Genomic DNA, 5,044 nt, shown 5'->3' with positions numbered 1-5,044 from the left:
TCTCCCTTGAGAATTTCCTCTAGGACCATTGTTGTTGAAATTTGATCCTTGGCCTTGATCTTGAAACCCTTGAGCAAACCCTTGCCCAAATCCTTGATTAGCTTGATTCACTTGATTCCCTTGATAGAACCCTTGGTTGTTTTGATTGCCCACAAAATCTTGGTAACCTTGCGGTTGGTTTCCATAGTTTTTGTTTTGATTGTTGGTTGGCCATTGGTTTTGATTTCCGGGGTTATTTCTTTGGTTGGAGTATCCTCCCCTTGGTTGAGAAAATCCGGGTGGATTATTTGAGGCTTGTGGTTGAAGATGTTGTGGGTTTTGAACATTGGTACTCTTGTAGCTAAAATTGGGATGGTTCTTTAAACCCGGATGGTAGAGGTTAGTGTTTGGGTTCTAGACATTGGGATTGTTATAGGGTGGTCTTGGTGGTCTTGTATTGTTGTTATAGCTTTGGAAAGCATTAACATCTTGGACATTTTCCTCATACCCACCATTATAGTTGTTGGCACACATATCAAAAGTGTGGCCATTCCCTCCACAAAGCTCGCAAGGTAAAACTTGAGCTACTTCTTTCATGGGTGGACCATGTGTGGTGGTGGCTTGGTGAACTTGGTTCCTTTGCAATTTCTCAACTTGCTTGGTGAGAAAATCAAGCTTGGCATTTGTCTCGGCATTTATATTAGAAGAGTTCTCCTTAGGGAATTTGCCATTTCTCCTAAGCATGTTTCCTCTTGAGCCATAATTTGCTTCCGAGTCTACCATCTTCTTGATTAGTGTCGTCCCTTCTTCATCACCTAAATGATCAAATCCTCCCTCCGCGGAGGCATTTACCATTTCTTTAGTTCTAGGCAACAATGTTTGAAAGAAGATTTGGGTGATGTACCACTCCGGGATCCCATGGTGAGGACAACTAGCAATAAGGTCTTGATATCGATCCCAAGCTTCACCCAAGGATTCCCCATCTTCTTGTTGGAAAGTATGAATTTCATTACGAAGCATGGCGGTCTTGGATGACGGATAGTACTTGGCCATGAATGCCTTAGCTAAAGCGTCCCATGTTGTGAATGTATCCGGAGGGTGAATATTCAACCACCGGTCCGCCTTACCCGTCAAAGAGAATGGGAACACAATCATCCTTAGAGTGTCCTTGGAGACCCCGTTCTTCTTCGTCATTGAGACCTTCCTCTTGAACTTTCATAGGTGAGCATGAGCATCTTCTTCAATATGCCCCCCGAACAAATCTTTCTCGATCAACCCAACTTGGGCGGGATGCATCTCAAAGTTGTTGGGAGCCAAAGTGCTAAAATTAATAGGGTTACATGAATCATTATGGTTAGGCCGGTTGTGATCTCGTAGAGCCATTTGTGGTGGTTGATTTGGTATATGAGGGGGTGGTGTTTGAGGTGGGCTAGGTAGTGAAAAGTTGTGAAAGGGATTTTCTATAGGAATCTCAATTGTGTTGTTTGGTTGAAGTGGGGTTGTGGTATCAATGGTTTGTAGGGTGTGTGGGTTTGGTTGGTCTATGTTTGCTTGAGGAAGGTTCCGAACTCTATCAAGGGTCCTTGTCCTCAAGGTCCTAAAAAGCCATTCGGGGTCGCAATTGAAGAGTAAAGCTTGATGGTTCCTTCTACGCATGCACTCGACAAGCCGTTAGTCTCCTAGTATCTTTACACACTAGGGGAGGGCAAGAAATCACACACTCTACAACGAAGCACACAACTACTAAAACAAACTAACAAGTGAGATATAACTAAAGCAAAGACTCTTAATAAACTAAATATAACCTAACGCCATTCCCGGCAACGGCGCCATTTGATGAGTAAGATGTATGTAGTGTTGAGTTTCTTTTCACTAACAATATTTATAACCCAATTTAGTAGTATAAATCGGGGTCGAACCACAAGGATGGAGGGGTTTCTACTTAGTCAAATTACGAGTCTAGTCTAGTCAAAAAAAATGAAAGGAGTTGATTTAAACTTAAACTGCAAGATTTAACAAAAGCAAGCGAGATTAAGATGAAGTGTATACGATTGATTAAAAGACTAGGGCTTTTGGGTTCATCTAAATGGTTTAAGGGCAAACATGATGATTTAAGGGGTCTATGATGAGGGTTTATCCTAGGATGAACAATCAATGTCTTGATTATCCCAAAGGTGACCACTAACTTTCATTAAGCATCACACTTCTCTTAAACATACAACAAGACCACCACAAACTTTCATTCAATGCAGGAATTAAGCAATAATGAAGAAAGCCATGTGCTTTCACTCACACAATTCATCAAACACCTTGTGTGCATGGCTAAGAAAGATAAACAATTCACCAAAGACCAAATAATCATACAATCATGCCCATTAATTCCATTTCGACTCCCCTTAAACCCTAGAAGGATTTCTACTCACACATATTCAAATGGTTCAAATAAACAAATGAAAAAAAAAACAAGCAAAAGAGATGGCATGGTATGAATTCCAACAATGATAAAAGACAACTTAAAATGTAAACAATTGATTAAATAAGTAAATAAGAAGAGAAATGTACCAACAAATAGTAAATATGGTTGCTTTGATTGAATTAATGAAGAGAATCCTTCAATATCTCCTAATACAACCCAATAACCAAATGTAAACAATTGACAATAACTACTACTAAACTAATTTTACTAAATGATTAATATTGATTAAGGAAAGATTAGTGCTTTGATTAAGGAACGATTGCATAAATTAAGGAAAGTTTTCAGATCTAGGGTTGTGTGTACAAATGGTTAAGGGAGGGGATATTTATAGTCTTTCATTGGATTCAAGAAGAAGAGGAAATGAAGCCCATAAATCCGCAGCAGCTGCGTTCTGCCGGTGGACCGGCTACCGGTCAGCCTACCGGTAGCGAGACCTTTGCATTTTTGACTTTGAATTTTGGGAAATGACTAACATGCGTGTTCTGCCGGTGGACCGGCTGCCGGCCTGCCGGCAGAACAAACTCTTCTATACTCCAAAGTCTTCGGTTGTGTGTCTTCTACCGGCTGGCCGGCTACCGGTTCGTCTACCGGTAGCGAGACCAATGAATAAATTCCCTTCAACTTCAATTCAAAGTTGGATGTTGTGCTCTGCCGGTGGGCCGGCCTGCCGGCAGAGCAGACTCTTAAGTTTTCTTCCCTTTCTCTTCGTGTTCCAGGTGGGGGTGTTCTGCCGGTGGCCGGACCGGCTGCCGGTGTGCCGGCAGAACACACTTCTCAGCCTTTTTCAACTCCTTTTCTTCCCAAGCTATCACGAGTTAGCTTCTTCACTCGATGTTCATTCCGTCTTGCCTTTTCCAAGGCCAATCCTTTACAAAGGAGTACAGGGAGTCATATTATCGAGATACATGGAATAAAGGGCAAAACATGAGCGAGAGTGAGCTAAAAACGTGCTTAAAGAAGGCAAAATGCATGAGAAACGGGAAGTGAAATGGCGTAAACTAATCACATATCATTACCATACTCAGCAGTGTGAGTAGCTATCTGGTCAATCAACTTCCAAGCATTACTGTCATTAGTATTATCCTGAAATCTCCCATTTGCAGTGGAATCAAGCAAAGCTCTGTGATCGTCATACAACCCGTTGTAAAATTTGTTGCAAAGGAACCAAATCTGGAAGTCATTATGAGGGACGGATCGAAATAGCCCTTTAAAGCAAACCCAGGCCTCATTAAAATCTCCGGTAGGACCTTGTTTAAAACTCGTAATCTGGCTTCTAAGAGCATTATTCTTCTGCGGTGGAAAATACCTCTTGTAGAATGCAAGAGCTAATGATGTCTAGTTAGTGATTGCATCAACCTCCATATCCAAGTCACGTAGCCATTATGCTGCATCATCGCTCAGAGAGAAAGGAAAAAGAGTTTGTTTGACTTGATCTTGAGTCACCCCAGCTATCAAAGGAATAGAACAACAATATGTGACAAATTTCTCCATGTGCTTAGCGGGGTCCTCTCCAGATTTTCCTCCAAATAGATTTCTCTCTACTAGGTTTATATACGACGGTTTGATCTCAAAAGTCCCTTTATCAGTGGTTAGGAGCTTAAAGCCTTTAGAAATAGAATCAACCGTGGGTTCGGAATAACTTGCCAAGGTTGACATCTTCAATGTTGTAGGAGTAACGGGTGCAGAAATAAGTGTGTCCTCTTCAAAGGACGAATCTTCTGCGAAAGTATACCGCTCGTAGTCAAGTGTACTCAAGTATTCCACCTGACTTACTTCTCTTTGAAATTTTTGTCTATAGCGAAAAGTCTTCTCTGGCTCGGGATCAAAGGGTACAATCTACGACCTGTCAGATCTGGGCATACACGAAAACAACAAGAAAATATTAAACTGTCTCAAGGAACTAATGCTCCCTGAGACAAAAGACAAAAATAAAAATAAAAAACAGAAAAATTGTTGCCTCCCCGGCAACGGTGCCAAATTTGATAAGGTTATTTTCAGTTGTTTGCCTATCAAAATAAATCCTATTCTCAACAAACTAGTAGCTAGCAGTAAGAAAGGGTCGAATCCACAGGGAGGAGAGTTAATTAATCTAGTTTGTTTATATTTAAGTTCGTCTTAAAGGTAACAAATTTATGGGGTTTGTTTGGTTTGATTTCTAAACTAATTGAGATGTAAATAAAGACAAATTCAATAATATTAAAGAGTCTAGGGATTAGGTTCACTAGGTAGTTATACGGGGTACGATTTAATTCATTGATAGAGCTAATTATGTTGTTTAAGGTTATACGATCGGTCAATTCAATATCCCTTTAGATCTAATTTAACATGGAATCGCTATCATTAAATTATCTCTATTCAGTTATCGCAGCCTATATTGATTCTAACCCAGTTGGTGAAAGTCTCAATTTGTTATACCAGTCAATTAACCCTGGCCAATAATTAACTAACTAGATCAAGAGCAATAAACTGAACAACAACGAATAAACAATTTTAACTATCAATTCATTAATTAGTTCCCCCTACTAATTTAACAACCTAGATCCCCATTCACCCTAGATTATAAATTTAGCTACGCATACTATAGGGAAT

At 40.1% G+C, this 5,044-nt stretch overlaps 1 non-coding gene across 1 annotated transcript; it reads left to right on the top strand.

The window, feature by feature from the left end:
- The first annotated feature begins 892 nt into the window (after nt 1-892).
- On the top strand, nt 893-999 carry LOC141610399 (small nucleolar RNA R71). The gene has a single exon (XR_012528310.1). It is a non-coding gene; the product is annotated as a small nucleolar RNA R71 (small nucleolar RNA).
- The last annotated feature ends 4,045 nt before the right edge of the window (nt 1,000-5,044 follow it).

Source organism: Silene latifolia, chromosome 10 (genome assembly GCF_048544455.1).
Source record: "Silene latifolia isolate original U9 population chromosome 10, ASM4854445v1, whole genome shotgun sequence".
Classification (NCBI taxonomy): domain Eukaryota; kingdom Viridiplantae; phylum Streptophyta; class Magnoliopsida; order Caryophyllales; family Caryophyllaceae; genus Silene; species Silene latifolia.
The sequence above is the reverse complement of the archived record's forward strand: the minus strand, read 5'-3'. Positions and strand labels throughout refer to the sequence as shown.